Source organism: Orbicella faveolata, unplaced genomic scaffold (genome assembly GCF_042242905.1).
Source record: "Orbicella faveolata isolate gen_17 unplaced genomic scaffold, um_ofav_v1 contig_46, whole genome shotgun sequence".
Lineage (NCBI taxonomy): Eukaryota > Metazoa > Cnidaria > Anthozoa > Scleractinia > Merulinidae > Orbicella > Orbicella faveolata.
Window position 1 is genome coordinate 27,286,577 of NW_028301576.1, and position 20,924 is coordinate 27,307,500.

Genomic DNA, 20,924 nt, shown 5'->3' on the forward strand with positions numbered 1-20,924 from the left:
AAAACTAAAACTCTGCAACTCTTTCTTGTACCATTGTGGTTATCCAGTAACCACATGTCCTCTCAGAGGGCTTTTGTTGTTGTTTCAATTCCTTATATTATTAACACTGTCAATTTTCCTTATTACAATGAGTTGAATGAGATTGATGATGTGCTTGAATTTTTTTGTTTTTGGTCGGCCAATTATAGATCTTTGACCCATGCTGGGGTATTGCTTACATTTTTGTTGAATTTTTGTTGGCTAAACTCTAGCCTTCTGTATAGCCTAGGCTTTGATTTAATTATAATTATCATACAAAGCGGTGACTTAGTAGTTAGTGCATCGGACTCAAGAATGAGTGATCCAAGTTCAAGGTGCCGGCTGGGTCACTGTGTTGTGTTTTTCAGTAGGACACTTTCCTAAAACATTGCCTCTCTCCACCCAGGTGCATAAATGGGTACTGGCAAAATTAATAAAAAACCCTGCAATGAACTGGCATCCCATCTAGGGAGGAGCAGAAATACACCTAGTTACTTCATGTTTCAAAAAATGGATATAAGCTTCTGCCTGATGGCCAACTAGGCTTGTATACAGGCTTTACCATGTGATATTCTGTAAATGAGCCTCTCTTGTAATAGGACAAAAAATTGAGTTTTTTCCTTACCAACTATTGTATCACAAAGGTCATCATCATTATTTGGAGGGCAGTTTCCTCTGAATGAGACCTGCAAGTAAAATAAGGGAAGGGAAATGTGTTGCTCAAATGACTTGTGTAACTATCTTTCAATAATGGAATGCAATTTGTTGTAACCATTATTTAAGTAAGTTACACATGGTTTTCATTTTTCAGTAGCACATCACCCTTCATGACTGACATTTAAATTCATGCTGTGTGCTGTCAACATTTAGTTGACACCAAAATAAACTGCCACTGTCAATTGAATTAACTAAACACCTGCATTAATGTTACTGTTACTGTTACCATTAGTGTCATTATCATTGCAAGCCATGCAATGTGTCAATAACAGGTAATCAACATCGTCCCTAGGGTATCGTCCCAAGGGAAGCAGTCAAGTTGGTCAAACCCAAGTGTTGGTCAATCCCAAGTGTCGATGCTTACGAAGAGCATCGTCCTAAGGGAAGCAGTCAAGTTGGTCAATCCCAAGTGTCAATGCACATGAAGAGCATTGTCTCAAGGGAAGCAGTCAAGTAAGTCAATCCCACATGTCGATGCTCACGCAGAGCATCATCCCAAGGGAAGTAGTCAAGTTGGTCAATCCCAAGTGTCGATGCTCACAAAGCTTCTTTAAAATTTTTCACTCTATGACATATCAGGTTTCAATAGAAATAATAACATTGAAAATTCCTAAAATCTGTAAATATGTAATTAACAAACTTTCCTACTTGTGACTGTAGAAGAGATCGTGCTTCTCTGTCTTCTTAAATACTTGAAAGTAAATGGTGTTAATACAATGCATAATTGTCAGGTAATTTATATATGGATGTGAATTGGTTTGGTCTGGTTTTTGATTTCCTTTTTTAATCGTCCTAGAAAGCAGAGTGGAAGGATAGTGAAAAAAAAACTAACAAGGCTTTCCTTTTTGTGGGGGCTTCAGCCTCCACTATGCTACCGTCGGCAGAATTTATTTGTCTATGTGTTGCATATTGCGTGGTCTTCTGGGAGGAATTGAGTAGGCTTATATGACGTGAGTGTTTGATACAGTGGCCATTGCTGTTTTGAGTACATGTAATATTTTTCCACAGCGTGTCATCATGAGTTGGTTGCAGTTTTCCAGGTAAGTTATTTTCCATTTCTAAATTGCTTTGCCTCATTTTTGTTATATTATCTTTCTTCCCGCACCGCCCTCAAGAATTGTGTACTCTTGTTATTCCACTTAGATCTTCATGAGAAAATTTCTTCGGCGATACAAGATTTGTTTTGCTCACGCAAACCATTAAATTATCCTGGCTTGACTCGTGTTCAGTGTGGATTGCATGTATTCACTTTTGCAAGCACTCACCTTCTTTACCCAAATGAGTGTCAGTAATTGGACCATACTGTCATCATGTAAATCGTATACCTGTACTTGTACTATGCAGTCATTTTGAGCAGCTGTGAATGCATTCGAACTGCTGAACTTACATGTACTGGAGCTGTTTGTTAACTACATGACGATATTAACTGCGAGTATGGGGGCATCAATTGAACAATACTGGTCAAAAAAGCAAGAGATGCCTTATCGTATGTTCAAGGGGGATGGATTCTTACCATGTCTTAGCTAAATGTGTTTTACTTGACAACATTGAAACAAATTCTGGACATGTACAGAAATGATGGGCTTCATTTTGTCTACATCCCATTGCTTGTAAGAGGAAGTGAATGATACATAGTAAATGGTTTGAACCCAGGAGTATCAGTAGTTCATATAGTGCGATCATCCGATCAAGATCAAATGCTCCAACTGTCAGGCTTCCTACATTGGTGAGACTGGCAGTAACCTTAACACGAGACTGACTGAACACAAACAAGCCATGAGAAATGGTGATGCCAACAATCACATTGCTGTACATCATCAACTGACAAACCACAACATTGACTGGGACTCTGCTTAGTGCTTAACCTACAGGACAAACTATTTTCAACGACTGACTCTGGAAAGCTGGTACACTAACCTAGAACAAATGCCTCTTAACAGATGTCAACAACTACCAGCGCCTTACAAACTACTTATCCATGATGGAAATGAAACTGACAAACGGACTTCTGACAGACCGACTTAATACACGGACCAAAAACCAACCTATTTGACTAACAATAGACGGATCAAAACCCACCAATGACTGATGACAAACTTTACACGAATCTTTCAGCCAATACCATCATTGCTATATTGATCAATCACGTTCAACGGACCAAATTATAACATCATCGACTGACACACTATTCACTTGACTCTGTAGATGATTTCCGCTCAGGTTGTTGAAATGTCAGTCACCAACAACAGTTCGTTTCAGAACTACACTCACCTGGATGATCACACTATATGAACTACTGAAGTGAATGATGTGGAGAACAATCCAGTAGCCCTGCAGTATTCAATAACGCTTATCCAACAACCATTGTGTCTGCTGGTCACAATTCAAGGAACTGGCAGAGGCACACTTTGGGGAACGTTGGTAAGCAGTGTGTTGCAAATTATGTTCACTTGATTATTGTTAAAATTTACAATCAAATAGAAGACACTGTACTCAGAATATGCTTATTGGATTGAGCCTATGCAGTTTCACAAGATATTAATTCTGTACAAAAAATGTGTATTTCCTGCTAACTGTTACAATGAGGTTAACTAATATTCCAGGAATAGTTTTGGTTTTTGCCACAATGTACATACAATGCAATGTAGTGCGATTTAATACATTGTTCATTATTTTTACTCTTGACATCAAACAATGCCCAATATATGTCTCTTAAAAATTCACCTGCAGAAGCATTTTCAAATAATTTTCTCAAACTCATCAATAACTCATCAAGTTGAAACAATGTAAATCATAACTGTGATGGTGTTTGGACATCTGATCTTATTTGGCATCGATGTTGTAGTTTTAACGTGCTATGGAAACCAAATTTTTGTATCTAAGATTTTTTCTTAGTAATAAAGTTTTAACCTTACTTGGAGACACTGCAGACTTTTTTCGCATACAGTGAGCAAAAACTGCTTTTTCAGCCGCTCCAAGTTGGCTGGTTAAGCCCAAAATTTGTGGCCATCTTGGCATGGCCAAAACAGCCTAGTGACGTCACTGGTTGTATTACTCTCATCCCATGCTGAAAATTTAGTGATTATGGGAGAGGAGAATACTGTTCACAGCTCCACAAAAAAACATCTTGAGGACATCTCAGAGCTGTAAAGCAGATGACAATAGTAGCCTTACACATGAAAAGGTGGAGAGTTGATCCTGGGGCTTTTCAGTCTATTCAATTGGATATTTGCAGGATATCTTAGGAAAGCAAGCAAACGAGAGCGAGTTCTTAAATTGCAAAATGATTGGGACTCTTGGTGAAATGGCCAGCACTCAATCAAACAATATCTACACTCATAAGTGAAAAAGACATGAAAACAAGAGAAAGTGGCTTTGGAAAATATCCGGAGTGCTGCTGCACGAATTGTAGCAACAATGCTTCGAGTTTTCGAGTCGCTTTGCTTCAAGGAAACCGAATGCTTTGTGAGTTTCATCACGGACAAGATAATGCTACAGTGACCTTTAATCCGGTTGTGTCTGCTACATCCTACAAGTTATCACAACAGCAACAATTTAAAAAACCCTCTTCTTTGTTATGTGGACCTATTTTTAGAACTTGCACTCTTGGTGTCCCCAGCTTAGTGACTGGGACCATACCATTACTGAATTGGTGCTAACTATAGGCAATTCATGCAATAAAAGAAAAGTAGAGATCTGAATAATTGATAATGAAAAAATATACATCCAAGGTGGCTTCAAATGGTATAGTCATAATTTTACTCATATATTATCATCAGTTATTTTAAAACAATTATTCGCCAAAGGCAAAGTGAGCATTGTCAAGTAATCCCCAAGACGATGTCGAGGGGATTATTTGACAATATTCACTGAGCCTGAGGAGGATAATTGTTTTAGTATAATTGCTCAGGTGATTATCAGAAAAATTGCATCTTCTTTCAGTTTTTGTATTTTCTTTAAAAACACCAACGAATCGTGCATTGGTCATTTTAGTGCTTCAGTATTATAATAACCTCACGCAAGGTTATTATGGCAGGATATGACGCACTTCTCAACCAATCAGAGCACGTGCATTTCCATAATCACCTGAGCAATCGTGCAAAACCTAATGAGCACGTCAGTTTGAAAGTCTTTTGATACGCGAGGGATTGTGTACTGTGTACTGACTAGATTCCAAAGTTGAGAAGAAATGATTAGCAATGATATAATAGCGTTGCCGAGTTGAAGGGCTTGGAATGATAAGAACAATGACTTGAATATAACAGGTGAAACCTGGCTGGAGTTTTACTACACAACTAATGAAGGCAATAAAAGAATAAAAATTGAGCAGGACTATCGCTTTGATAAAGTTAGTTGATAATTAAATTAGACTCAAAGTATAAAGTATTCAGGCTAGTTAAATTAGCCTGAATATGTAGTTTATCTATTCATCGAAGTCTCAGACTGATCTATTATTATATGGGCCAAGTTCTTCAAGAAACTGAAAGGGTCTGTATTTACAAACTGTGTACCATACTAAACTGGACAAACAAGAAAAGGTGTGATTGAATACAGTGTATTCATGATCAATATCGTCCTTTTTCAGTAAGAAACAACATATTTACATGTTTTTTTTTGCAGTACAACAGGGGAAGGAGACCTGCCCATGACTCAAGCGTTTTCAGATGCATGTGTACAATTTCGTTGATCCTGCACTGGCATTCACATACATGAGGTGAAATCTGCATGGAGTAACTCAAACTGTCCCAAAAAACAGAGAAAAGGGTTATGAAGAGAAGATCTTCAATCCTATTTGGATGCGCGGATGTGGCGACAATGGAGAGGGCAATCAAAGAGACAAAATATGAAATTTTCTGGCCATTTTGCCAACAGATACTCCAGTTGCTTGAACTTTTCGTTATATAAACAATACCCTCCATTTGGCGCAAAAATATTCTAAGATATTTGTCTGCAGGAATTATTTGTTCTGAAAGGCGACCAGTTTTCCGAGAACAAGAGTCGAGGAAAACTATACATAACTGTGAGCTTCGAGGAAAAGATAATATCCAAGGACAAATATATGAGAATATTTTTGCACCAAATGGAGGCTATTGTGTTTATTATTCTTCAAATATTTTTTGCAACAAGCGAGATCTTTCAGTCTGTCATATGTCAGTCAAGAAAATTATGAATACTACTAAATGAATATATTTTTTTTGACACGTTCTTAATTGAAGGACTGTTGAACAGAGTAGAACTTGGTTGAAACCGAGGGCGAAAGTTCCAATGAGCTTAAGTATTTGAACATTGTTTCAAATTAGAAGAAACATTTACAAGTAGCTTACTGTCGAAAGCATTTACAGCGTATGAAGTGGATTTTTTCATGTTTGATTATCGACCAACAGGTTTATTTCTTCTGTCACAAAGGCAAACTGTTCTTCTATCTTGACACTAAATTTTTGAGGTCTTGAAGACTTGGAAATTGGGGAACATTGCTTAGTGAATAGCCTCTTTTAGCTGGGGCTTATTCAGCCATATGATACATTTGGACCAATCGCGTGTGAGCAAAACTATTTGATGGATTATAAGTTAGGTTATTCACTCTTGACTGTATTTGTGATTTATACAAAAATAACATTAGCACTGATTTAGAATTTCGCTGGAAGTATTTTTTTCGTGAGCTCAGGTATGTTACATGATGCAATTTTTACTCATGACGTGCAACGCAACGATGACGACTGAGAAAAATTGCAACTTGCAACACGTGTGCTGGAAATTATAAATGTCAGGATACTCTTGAATTTATAACTATCTCACCGAAAAAAACCTCCATACAAAAATTTACTTTAAAGGAGTACCAAGTGAGGAACATGAGAAAATGTAATTCTCCAACTCTGATCTTATCTCTCTCCTTTCCTTTTGCCAACATCCCATTTTAAGGAGTCTTTTGCCCAGTTTTTTTGTCCCCCCTGGAAATTTCATGAGTTTCAAACCAATATCAAGCCCAGTGTGTCATGAGGGAATCGGGCCTAATATCAGACTCGATTTTGCAATAATTTGAGCGAGGGTGGAAAAGTCCATGGCGGGTACTGTTTTCTCCAGGCTCAATGGTATATCGATTGGGCTAGCAGTAAATCAAGCCCAGTTTTTGACTTAAAACCTCAGGCCCTAGTTATCGGGTGCTGATTGGTGTCCCTGTTCAAAGTTGGGCTCATTGCCTCTGGAGAATACAGGGGTACAATTAATATGGGAGCCATTGTATTGGTACAGATGACAGTTAATTGACTGGGCCCTTTATTTATAGATCGGGCTCGGTTGCCCAGAAAGCAAATTTTATCCTTTCTTTTTACAAAGAGTTAGTCCTTAATGTACCTGAGATCAACAACAACAGGTGATTTCCTTATCATACTGCATTCCACACAAGATGTTTGACTGTGGCACCTATCCCATCTTGCACCCTCTCTTTCCACGCAAGGTTGCAAAGAAGTTCCAAGCAATGTTGACAGTCTTGCAAAGTGTTTAAAGGAAATTAGCCATATACTTGTTTTTGAACTGGGAACTAGGCCTGTCAAAAAGTAGACTTGTTTGACATCTGGGTCCCTTTTCTTCAAAGTTTTTTTATAACTTGAGACATGAACACTGCCACTGCTTTTTTTGTAATGCACCATTTTGTCAGACACCATAAAATGAGACTCACACATTCTCATCTCCTGTTCCTTTTGTCCAAACGGCCACGGTGAGTGTTACCTGCTCCTGGTGTCAGTGTGCTGATTGCATTTCATCTTGATACCTGCAAGTGTAGTTCTCTGAAAAAATATACTTAGACAACAGCCTCCACCTTGACAAGGTTTGTTAGCCTCTCTTCAAAGTATTTAATTGCTGTCTTTTTATAAAGGCAGGCTGAAGGAATGGAGGAATCTTATTTAGAAGTGATTCAACTGCATCACTTAAAGTGACCAGGCGATATTCTTGGAATCAAATGAATCAAACGCAAGGATGAAAAAACCCATCCATTTGCTTTAACACACTTTCTAAGCTTTATCATATGGGAAATCAATAACCTTTCGAAAATAGTGGTTTGTTGGGCACTGGCGGCTTGGTCGTGGGGGAGTCACAGGTTCACTAAGGCATTGTTGTGTACTCAAACTCAATGTATAATTGTCTTCCAATGGCCAAGTTGGTGAACTGGATGAGTTGATAAATCCTAAGTGGATCATCTTGAAATCAAGAATGTGCTTCCTTGAGGGACAAGATGGCAACCGCTCACCAGGAGAGTTTCTCCTCATCATAATGAATGAACTCACATGGCCGAACTCAAGTATATTTTTAAATAAGAATTCTTTATTTTAATAAATAGTAAATGCCAAAAGAAACATGCCCAGAGTCATACATCTGGACCTACAATTTCACATAACTAACTGCTATAAAAAAGCTCATTACAAACTATTTACAAATGTACAAATAACAATTAAATAAAATTGAAAAGGCATCTGTTCACAAAACAGCATTTATGATGTTCAGTTTTGACATGTGGTGGTATTGGGGTATTCCCAGATACTGGGAATACCCTAATACAGTGATCCGTACAGTAAAAAACTGTGACCAACAATCTTGGTCTCAAATGTTGGAAAAAATTCCCCCTTCCCCCCAGTTCAATGTTGGGGTAGAAATTTGTGTCCATCGATTGCGCTGGTATCTCCAACATTGAACAGGGGTGTGGGGGAAATTTCCAAGACAATACGTCCATGGTTGTCTGAGGATGAGAATTGCATTACAGGCCCTCATGATGAACTGTAATGTTGAGAACAAGACCACCTGGGACCTAATAACAATTAACGGAAGGAAAAAAGGGAAGTGGCATCAACATGTGTTATTGCCTGTTTGCATTTGGTTACAGAAATGAGGACTATGTCATGAAAGTGTTAATTGGATGTAATGATAACCTTTTTCAATTATTCGTAGTGTTTTCAGGGAATTGAGACCTGAAAAGACCGGCAATGGTTATTAGACTTTCATTGTTAAGGGCCAGTGCTATTTTCTATAAATAATTTCGTTCTGATAATCCTAAACAAGCACAGTTCTCAGTTGTGGCATCACATGTGCACCGCATGGATCTTTCATCCCAGTATGAAAGTTCAGAAGACAAGAAAACCTGTGGTGGCAAGGATAGCTTGGGTGCAGATGAAGTTTTAAAGGAAAATCAACCTCGTGCAGTACATTTAATCACATACAGCCAAGCAGATATGAGAGCAATACTGCCTAGATAAGCTTTCGCAGATATAGTGTTGGAAACTGTAAGAGCAACAAATGCTTCCAAGGTGCAGTGGTTGTGCACCCAGGAAAGGCATTGATCTGGCCGAACGGAGGGAAAGTCTGGAGTTCACTCTTACATGGCGATAAAACTCGACAAAGTAAAATGCTAGAATACAATCCGGCATTACATCAAGGAAAATTGGGGAATTAATGTTCATTTCTTGAGCAAACACTGCAATTATTACTCTTCCTGGGTATATGTGACAAAAGGGGACGACAGTTATGTCGAGTCGCCAAACCACCCAGATCTAACAAATGAAGGACCACCTTGGACGTTGGCTGCCAGTCAAACCTCGGTAAACTGCACACATGTGTGAGAGCCGGGAAGTGACAAAGAGAGTAGTGGTGGTGACTCGGTGAAGAGGGCAGTTCGCGTCCAGTAGACAAGAACCCACGCCATTCACGTTTGAGTGTTTTTGAGATATCGGTAATTGTTGTTGGCAAAGGTATTAGGACCCGTACCGAGCTGCTGGCTCTAACAAATGAACAAAACCAAGAGGGTAAGACAGACTTGGCAGAGTTTATCCTAAACAGGGGACTGAAAGCTGTCGCAGAAGCACTAAGTACTGGCTGGGAAATGGCAGAGTCTAACAAGAGGCTTCAGAGAAGCAGGTTATCTCAGCTGGAAATCTTGGAAAAAGCCAAGGAAGCCCCTTGTCCTGATGACTGCAATGGTGTCTGGTTCAACTGTGCCCTAAGAAGTATTGGAGAAGAACAGAATTTCCCACCAATTGTTTGCAGAAGCAGTCACTAACCTACTAGAGAAAGGCCATGGAAAATTTTGCAATATTCTTCTTGTGGGACCTGTGAATTCTGCCAGGACTTTCCAGCTACAGCCACTTACTGTCATCTTCGAAACCTTTTTGAATCCAGCAACCACTACCTTCACATGGGTTGGCGCAGAGCAGTCAGAAGTCATTTTTCTAAACGGCGACAGAGAAGACCTTTCCGGGTCCAACATTGTAGGCCCGCCAAGCGATGATCTCTCCACTTTCAGTAAACACGAAGTTATTCAAAGACTGTATGCCACTCACGAGTGCTTGGTCATGTTTTGGGACCTTTCGTCAACCTTGCACACCACTGAGTAGCAGCCTTTGACGCCCCCATGTGAGTCGATAGCAGCTTTCATGTCTTCAGCTGTTTCGACATCATTGCCCTCATTAATGTAGCGCCTAATGTGGCTCTATAGGGCGGCTGCTCGGCGGTCACATATGTCTTTCCCAGCTTGGGCCTCACTGAAGTCATAATGAGCTGTGCGGACACCAACACGCTGTCCCTGGCTTGGAAGACTGAGAAGAAGAAATGTGCAATGATAACAGCCCGCGTTGTCAGATCTCAGGAAAGCTTCATTCAGTCTAGATTCCTGTCACTTCATGGTGGTTAGTGAATCTTCGATGATGGAGGCAACGCTGAACCAGTTTTGTTTGCATTCATCAAATAAGTGGATAAATGTTCGTGTCTGAAAATGATCATAGAAAAGCATTTTTTAGCATGAATAATGCGCCAAGGAACCTGACCACGGTTGAGGGCTAATGGAGTATTAACCTGCGCATTTTCACTCGAAGTAGAGATAATATCTGAGAAAGTCGGTTTTTTTTCGAGAATGTTTGTGGCTGTTTATTTGGATTAAAAATATATTCCATCCCATGAGCTTTTGCGCGCGCTTACATGTGTATATAAGTGAAAATCAATGAAATCTTTGATTGAAATAATTAATTGATCAATTATTCAATTTGTAATCGGTTGGAGCAACAAAGAGCGTGCTCACGAGAAACTAGTTTATAGTGGTCAGCAAGCGGTGAAGAAAGAAGAGAAGGCATACGATTCCCACCTCAATTGTTCCATCTTCTGCTTTAGTAATGGCCACCGATAGATGCCAGGACTTCCCCTTCTTTCCAAACCAGTCGCGCTGCATTTTGCGAAAGCTGGTTGGAATAAACTTCATCGTCCAGTCCATTATAAGCAGCACCTGCCATGGTTTCAGGTTATCAATAATTTCACTCTTGGCCACGTCCTGATGAACTGAACGGAAAACGTGTGACTTCCAATCTTCTATGCTCAGCGCAGCGCAGCTTAAACCATGCTGTAATTCCTCTCGTTTATCAGGATTAAATATGGAAAGAGTAGAGCTTGTCAACATCATGGCGCGATAGCATCAGAAATTTTTCTTTGGAGCCGTGTTATCAAAAAAAAAGGATTCCTCTGTCACCGTTTTCTTTAACCGCATTTTATTTAAAATATATATTCATTAGGTTAAGAACCACCTAAAGCCCTATAAAATTTCCAAAATCATAAAAAGCGTCCTGGGAACGAGGTTGTTAGTTGACTACAAATGCTAAACTCTGCTTTTTTGTCACAAATGTGTTCTTACCTAAGGTGTACTTCACTTGAATCCACTGCTAGCTGCAGATCTGAGACGGCATTCTTTAGATCCTCGCACCAGTCACAGGTTGTGGTATGCTGATGTTGGCAGTGCCCCTTGTACTCTGTTTCTGTCCTACTGAGGGCAAGCACTCTGCAGTGATCTGCGCACAGAGATTCACTGGCTGTGTGGATCTTGAAGTCCATCTTCAGATACTGCTGACCAGCTTTGAACGCGTTCCAAACTAAACTGGGTTTTTCCAAACCTAGTATTTTCCGTCAACCACTTGTATATTTGTCGGAGCCTGCACTGTGTTCATTGTGGAAGTCAATATTCTCACCAACAACCAAACTGGTTCAGTAAAAAACGCCTTTATTTAAGCGGGTCAATTTAATAGTCAGAGTAAAATGACAGTTCTCAGTGGTATCAAGGATGCAGAAATTCTGCACCTTGTTCAATGCCTAGACACACTCAAATCTACTGAGCCCAACAACGATGCAGAAATTCTGCACCTTGCTCAATGATGCTCAAAATCTGCTAAACCAAACAACGATGCAGAAATTCTGCAAAACGTTCAATGACACTTGAATCTGCTGAATCCAACAGGGATCGATGCAGAAATTCTGCGACTTGTTCAATGCCTAAATATACTCAAATCTACTGAGCCCAACGATGATGCAGAAATTCTGCACCTTGCTCGATGATGCTTTAAATCTGCTAAACCAAACAACGATGCAGAAATTCTGCACAATGTTTAATGACACTTGAATCTGCTGAATCCAACAAGGATCGATGCAGAAATTCTGCACCTTGTTCAATGTGTAATTAGATATGTACATTTAGTGAAACCGACATTCAATGACTAAGTACACTCAAATCTGCTCAATGCCACAACGATGCAGAAATTCTGCATCTTGCTCAATGTGTAGTTATATATCCAATTTTAGTGAACCCAATAAAATCACAAAAATGCTCAAACTATTGTTTGAGGAGAGACTAATAAATTTATGGTGTTCAAAGAGCATCTATCACTTTAGATATGCACAAGACAAAACTCGGAATTCTGTACCTTACTCTATCATTGAAAATACGCTGCAGGCAAAAAAAGGGTGAAATCTGTGGACTACAATATTTATGTAGCAAGTGGAAACTAGAGAATGAGCAAAAACATTTGTATTCATACCTCTATGCATTGTGTTCAGAATTAAGTCAAAGTATGAATGTTAAAAAAGGAAAATTCTTCACAAACTTGAACTTAGAATTATAAAGCTATGAGCACCACTCTATGTAGGAATATCTGCAGCATTCCTCAAAGAAGTATACTTTTCCATTAAGTGCTTCCTTGTCATTGCCTGCAGCTTCTTTGCTTCTGTAAGTTCAAGCGAGTGAAGAATGATACATGCTTTTGGAAGTATCTGTGTCCAAGGCTCTATTGATCTTGGCGAGTTTAATGGAGACCATCTCCCCCTGTAAGTTCCTTTCCAGTAATGTATCTTGAAATGATCCTCGGTCACCTCTTTCACAACACCAATTACTGGCTCTTCATCACAGTTTGACAAGAAAACCACCACAAACTTTTCTGCATCAAGCCCTTCCAAGAAAGAGTCAACCCGCTCAACTGGATTCTCCCTGTTCCTTGGGCAACATATCTACCAGTGTAAATCTGAAATAGTGGACCAAAGTGATAACAAACTAATGTCAAAAAGGAATGTGCCTCCTTGTATTATGAATTCACATGTGAACAGGCTAGTGAAAATGACTGTCAGCGAAGTTCATCCTGCACATAGTTACTTGTACAGTTTGCCTTGAGGGTAAGCTGGAAAATTGATTTATCCCTTATCAATGGCTTAACTCTACCAGGGCTTCACCATTCAAATGCTACTGATTCTCTATGCAATGAAATGGTCATATCGTATATTTAATGTCACAACTAACTTTCAAGAAGAAATCTATTGCTATTTTGAAATGTGGTAATTAAATTTACATAGCGTGCCTTATGGAATTACATGACATCAGTACATGACATCAGTATGTGGTGTACTATTAAATCAACAATGGACGGAAGAACATTTGCAACTTATACACTTGCCTGTTTTGTTGGCTGAGCATCCTTGTCCTGTAGTGCTTGAAGGTGTCCAGGGACTGAATGATCGATGGTAGCTGGCTTTATTTTCTCTGCAGTCTGAATAGCATCCAAGGGCCATTCCCACTCCTCTGGTAAGGCAGCCAATTCATCAACTCTGTCAATCCAGTCACTCCAGAATGAGACTGCAGTTTCAGGATAATGCTCTCTGAACTTTCCAAGGTCACGTTTCAAGCCCTCGATATCAATTTTGTCCAACACAGGCTTCACTAGATTTGGTTTTCCATTTGGGTGACTCTAGAGTAGGTACAAAATATTTAATTTTAGTAGAATTCTACAAGTTCACCTCATAGATACCACAAGCTCCTATTCTAACAAGGGCCTAAAAACAAGCAAGCCTGAATACTGTAAAAACACTGCAGTGTTTGATATATTCTAATATGTAATTATTTTTAAGAATTTAATTAAACACTACTAAACGTCCTTTACGAAATTTACTCTTGAGTATCCAGGCTTTTTTCTATGGCTAGCTTATGTTTAGGCCCCTTAGTCAGGTATAGCCACAAAATATTGCTCCCCTGAACCTACAGGTTATTTATGAGCAGACTACTACTGTAGAATGAAATTAAAAGGGTGTAGCTGACCTTCAAGATAACTACTGGACCCTCCCATGCCATGTGAGAGTAATTGCGGTAGAACATTTCACACTTTCCAATGGAATTGCGAACAAATTTAAAGCACTTTGGCTGAGTATGGTCATGCAGCTGCTCTGCATGTGATTGCAACCATTCTTTGATATCGTAGACAGCATCCAACAGAAAAGAAAGGACTTTAATGTTCTGTATACAGTTTTGCATTGCCTCTTGCATATGTAAGGTGTAAAATAAAATTACAAGCATCGTTAATAGCATGTTCAATAATTAAGTAACAGTGACGAACTCATTTATTTTAGCTGATAGCTCAATCAGTCCATTGGCGATAAAATATGTGTACGCATACCATCCATACTGTAAATGTCATTAAGATCCAGGTGCTTGGAATAAATGCCAAAAAAGGCATCACTTTCTTCATGGGTGTGTCCCACTGGAAGAAAGTTCAACTTCACTTAGGGGTTGAAATGATAGAAAAATAAAATGAGTTGAGCTTAGAACGCTCACGTCAAACAGTATAAAAGAGTGCATAAAACTATTGAATTTAACATTCTCAATGTACACGAACACTATACAACATTTTGCAAATTATATAATCTGTGGTATCCGTCTACCTCTAATATGTACATGTACACAAACTTGCAATTTGACTCTGTATATATATGTATTATATTAAGTACATCACTTGTTGACTGACCTTATCAAACACATGAAGCTCCACCAGCAGTACAAATAGCCATATCATGTACTGGTTTTTATTTTTCTTCACGCAATTGTCAAGTTGAAGGTAAAAGACAGGAGGCAGTTTGTAGAATTGGCACCATTTTGCAATCATTCTTAGAAGAACTGAGGCTGTCAAATTTGGGTCATGAGGCCACTGATAGAAGTCAAATGATCCATAAATCTCTTTACCGGCTACAGATTGCCCAGAGTGGAGAATAGCACCAACTAGGTGTGTTCCAACATAAGTCAGATTACACGTTGCTTTAGTTTTACAGCGGACCCTTGGAATATTTGTTGTTTTTTGATCCATTCCATCATCAATCATTGCCAAATACTTGTCTGGAAATCTTCTTGCTTTGTAATGATGCTTGTAATATACCCTTCTTTCTTGCCTGTTAAGTAATGTATATACAGGTAGTCAAGTTAATGCGAAACTTTAACTACTTAGGCTTCATTATTTTTTACTCAAAACCTCACAGGTTAGCAATGACAGAAACTATAGCTTACAGTCTGAGTTTGTAAGGTTCTAATTTAGGCAGTTGAAATTTGCTATACTGTACACACTTACAGTGATGAAAAGTAAAAGAACAATCACCAGAAAGAAAATGAAGTACTACTATGACATCAACCATTTAAATTGCAGAACGGTTTCTATAACCTAATTTATACAGGGGACAAGTATACATGTATAACACAATACACTCTAATGTGTCTGAATGTTGTGCAATAACTTACCAAACTAGTTGCAGATGTTTGTTTAAGAGTACATCTACCTCATCTCGAACCTTTTTATCCATTGTCTTCTCCTTCTGCTCTTTGTACTTTGTACAATCTGTGCATTTTGTAAAGCGATTCTCCTATGCGTAGGTAAAGAAAACTGGGATCATACAATAATATCTATGTATATTGCTATGTACAACATCATGTATAGCAACATGGTTGATTTACAACCACAGTACAGATCGAGTGTGTTTCTGCTTGCTTCCATCTTAAGTATCATACTACTGTCCACACCAGGAGAGTATGATAAACAAATACTGGTTTAAAGGTTTTAATTATTAAAAATCAAATTGGTCAACTACTGTTGTTCAGTTGTGGAAAAAGAGAACGATCTGGATATGTAATAGCTTTTCCAATGAGAAATGAGTTTTTGAGCCAGAAGGATAAACTGCATGTCTTGAGCTGTTACATGTGACACACAAGCTTACAGTCAAATAGCTTTGAAAATATCACAAGCCAAAACCTAGTTTAACTTTAAACCCTAACGGGTACACGTGCAGTTGCCCTTAAAATTCAATATCCCATGCCATCAGATTCCGGTATGTGTTGATAATAATTGTGTTCAACTTATTAGACCAGAGTGAGACTGGCTAGTAGGACTTTCAAGTAAAGAAGAGGAAAAAACCAACTTACAGCAATATCCCATTCTTGTATGACTCGGTATTGGACTTGGACTGACTTGCAATTGAGACTAATGCGTGGAGTCTTGTCAAATGCAAATGGTATTAATCTCTTTTTAATGATATTTCCACCACATGAGTCCCCACTGCAAGCTAGTTCCAGTCCAATATTAAGAATACAAATATGGCCTATTCTAGAACACTAAATATTGTGTCAAAAGTAGTTGCCTAGAATGAGGTCCTAGATATTCCTAATTCCTGGACAGGAACATTGAATCACACATTCTGGTATCTGTAAATCTACGGAATTGAACTTTTACCATTACAAAATGTAATCCATTTGCATGTAGAACTAACCTTTGGAATTGTAACATTTGGGAAGTATTCATGAAACACATGGTAGAATTCTGACAGGCCAACTGATTCCACATCAAAAGTATTATTTTCTTGCACCATTTGTTTGTAGATTGATGATACAGAGAAACATGATGGTAAGTGGATTGTGGACTGATCTGGCTGATGCTGCCCAACACAACTCACAAAGAATTCCAACCATGCAATGCAGTCTTTAGTCTTCTTTGAAGGTTTTCTATGGCCTACATTTCCATATTCAATGTGTAATATTCCCTTCTGAAATTCGGAGTAAATTCGTCGAAAAGTTTCAGTTTTTATGTCATGTGCAAGGAGCCATGATGCCTTGCATACAACTTTTCCACCAATAATAAATTTTGTGTCAATCCCGCCACTAATAGCATGCTTGCTGTGCTTGTGAAGGTAGTCCAAGATCAGATTTCTTCGGAACGTCTGTGTCTGAGTTTTCGAACTCTTTTCGCAGGACTTAGTATCCTCTATGGACAACTTCCTGAAGCAGTTGTTAGGGCAGCAGGTTCCTGAAGTCGACATCATCCAGAGAACATCTTCATCTTTTCTCAAAACACCAGCTATATACAGCAATCAAAATCAGTCACTACTGTGAATTCTCAATTTAGAGGGCCATGCCACACAATTTCAGGCATCTGATACAAATTTCTCCTGTGCAATCTTAAATATCAGCTTTACACTCTAGGGGACCACAAAAAAAATAATTTAAAAAAAAATAATGAAGGAGCAAAAGAGGCCTGTCAAAATTTCTCAAAAACTGGACAAGACTTAAATGACTCACATTTAGAAATCATTAACGCAGGTTACAGGATAGTGTTCAATTTTGTTTATTTGAATAATGTACATCTTTGCTATACGTACGGTATAGGGCCATAATTTACATGTAATCCCTTCAAGACTTTTGCGATAAGAAAATTTATTAAGATCACCCAAAATGTTGTGACATCGTCACTTCAATTCAATGATTGTTGTCGGTAATGAAATATCACTGAGAAAATATACATGGTATAAATTGTGAAAATGAAAATCACCCTTTCTTTTTCAATTTTAACCTGTCCTCAGTTTCCTTTACAAACTCCTTAACTGTTCTTCCACGTCTGATCAAATTATCAACCCCTTCAAACAAAGAATTGTCATTTGCTGCTGCTGTATGTCTCACAGAAACTAAGTGACTATCAAGATCAGAATAGGTTCCTTGACACAACTCGCAGGTTCTTGATTGTAGCAATTTTGCCTGTCTACTTGTTGGCACATTTTCATTGTACCAAGTCTCAAATGGAGACTTTGGAGCTTGAGATTTAAAATCAATGAATGGAATTGTCCTCATTTCAGCAAAATAGGGCCTATATCGTCGAGATCTGTCTTCTACCTTTATGAATGGAGCTTTGAGCTCTCTTGCTTTGGACGTTTTCTTACTGCACTCCTTAGTTTTTTTCCCAGGAAGTATGTTCTGTGTTAGAATAGCTCTATAATCATAAATCAGTATGTTCCATCTTTTTCCAATTTCCTTGACTGAAGATGAACCAGACCTTGTCTTTGTCATTGTTCTCTTTATCATGGAGGCAACCCTTGATTGATTTGTAGAAATTGGAATGGAAAGTTTATCTTGAGAAGACTTTCTTTGATCCACAATAATAACATCAACATGTTTGTCTAAGAATTCAGTCATGTGTGCTCCACATTTTGCAAGAGCTTTTTTTAATTCCTGAGATGCTGCACCCCATGGTCTTAAGCTTTTCAGACAACTGCAGAATAGAGAAATTTTCACTTTGACCTGGGCAAACAAACAAAGACTGAATTAATTGAATTAGCCAAAGGCTCATATTTTCTCCAATTGACGTTTATTATACACTTAATCAATAAATAATCATATGATTATCATACTATATTTACAATACTTATATAAACAATATTTGTACAATTGAACATCTATGGAACTAACCATGCATTTGGCTGTCCTGTGACGTATCTGAAGGTGACTGTACATGCACCACCAAGTCATCCATAATTCCCTTGTCACTATCATCAGAGCAGTGGCTTTCATTAAAAACTTCCATTGATTGATCATGGAGCTCCTCTTTATGGTTCTCTGTTGCAGATACAAGGGCAAAATTAAACAATGAACATGTGCCAACTGAAGTCACTCTAACTCAACTAAACAGCTAATCCTTCAAACTCCTTACCTTTCCAAATTATTGTTTTCCACGCATATGAGCACTTAAGATCAGTAATTTATAAACTAATACATGTACATGCAATTACTTTTGTGGCTGAACTAGGAGAGGAGGGTCGTTGCCCCCTCCTACAAATGCCCGTTTCGTAAATTTGGAATCCTTGTAAAATAATTAACAGTAACTTAGAGGCCTGTTTTTAATCCAGCAGACCCCTGAATTAATTCCCAAGGTCACTTCAATTAGTCAACATATTTAAGTAATAGGTTTACAGGCCCTTAATTTAACAATAAGATTACATATATTTTTCAATAATGTGATTAAAAAAAACAGCGAAAAGTAGCTAACCGGCGGTTTGCCTCCCCCCTGTGGCTTCCTTACCACTATCGGAGCAGTTGCTTAGATGAAATATCTCTATTGGTTCTTCATGATTACCTGTGGCAACTATAAATAGCAAAAAACAAAAAAATTAGTTTTTTCCTCAAAGACCTCAGGAAAGGCCCAAACTCATTCACAAAACGGATTACTCTATTGACTTTTTTCTATCTTGGAACAAATAAGAACTTTTGTCACCACAATCTCGTATTTCGGTTTGTGTTCATAATTATTATGTCTGTTCAACTAGAACCAGAGTGATCTGAAACAGACCTAAACTGGCTAACAGGACTTTCAAGTACAGAAGATGAAAAAGCCAACAGTAACAAACCATTCTTGTATTCTCGTTACTGAACTTGAACTAGCTTGCAACTGAGACTAATGCATGGGGTCTTTTCAAATGCAAATGGCATTTTTCAATAATATGATAACACTGAAAAAAGACAGCAAAAAGTAGCTAACCGGCAGTTTGCTTGCTCCGTGTGGCTTCCTTATCACCATTGGAGCAGTTGCTTAGATCAAATACTTCTATTTGTTCTTCGCGATTACCTGTGGCAAATAATTATTAATTAAACTAATGAATAGGTTTTCTTCAAAGGCCTCAGGAAAAATCCAAACTCATTCAGATAAGGGTACTCCATCAACTTTTGGAACAAATAAAAACTGTTGTTACCCGAAATGGAGTTCAGCTTTTAAATCAAGACTATGGCCAAAGGTAGTCTCCTCCGCAGCCATTGTTTTGGGATGTCTTGCGTGACATCCCAAAAAACGGCTGCGGAGGAGACTAGACCAAAGGTGGATGCACTTGAAACCCTTGTTAAGCTTGACTGCATGGGGACTCACAGAGGCTATTTACAATCACTCAGACAAGAAAAAATATTAATCATTAGCAACCATAACATTAACTAACCATTATGACTGTCATGTACTTGTATGACTCCATTGCCGTTGTCAGAGCAGTTGCTAAAATCAGTCACCTTTATTGACTCATCTTGATTCTCTGTCATAGGCAAAAGTGATGGGTAGAAAAAATTAAAACACAAATTATTGTTCAAGTTTCAATTTTTCTAATATAAAATTTTCAAAACAAATTTTCAATCCAGTCAGCTATTATTAAATTCTTAGAACTGAACAGCTTTACTGTGCTGTGATACTTCTCGGTCACCTTCAGAGTAGTGGCTTAAACATAACACTTCTATGGACTCTTCAGGGTGGTGTGTGGTTAATGTGTCTTAAAAAGAAATGGGAACAAGTCAGAAAAATCAGAATGTGGATTTCTTTAAAACAATTTTTTTAAAACATTTTTGTAAAAACAATTTTTTAGAACTATTTTTTTAAAACAAAGTTTGTTTACAAGGTAAACTAGTGAGCAGCACTCTGCGAACGGCAGTTGTAACATTTGTTTATTCTCCGACGCATTTCGTCTAACTATCGTAGAATTTTTCACGGAATTGTACAAAACATACATTAAATGCTTGTATTTAAACCATACTGGCAGCTATTTCAGTGGCTACAAACCACAAAGGTTTGGCCAGAGTTACGAAAGGGAACACGCGAAGCTGTGAAATATTTACGCAATGCGTGATAGATTTTTGGGGGCCACCATTTTAGCTAACCGTGGCTGTAGCAAAATGTCAAGCCACATGATTATAGAGCTGTTTTATTCACATATTCTCAATATGAACAGAGGTTGGTGACCTGAGACCTGAAACAAACCTAACAAAAGCCTGACATTGAATTTGTTAGGTTAAA

At 38.2% G+C, this 20,924-nt stretch overlaps 2 pseudogenes; both read right to left on the bottom strand.

Annotated features, from left to right (window-relative positions):
- Positions 1–9,938: 9,938 nt before the first annotated feature.
- The window catches only part of LOC149099325 (uncharacterized), a 38,482-nt pseudogene continuing 27,496 nt past the window's right edge, over positions 9,939–20,924 (bottom strand).
- Positions 12,673–20,179, bottom strand: LOC149099326 (uncharacterized; annotated as a pseudogene).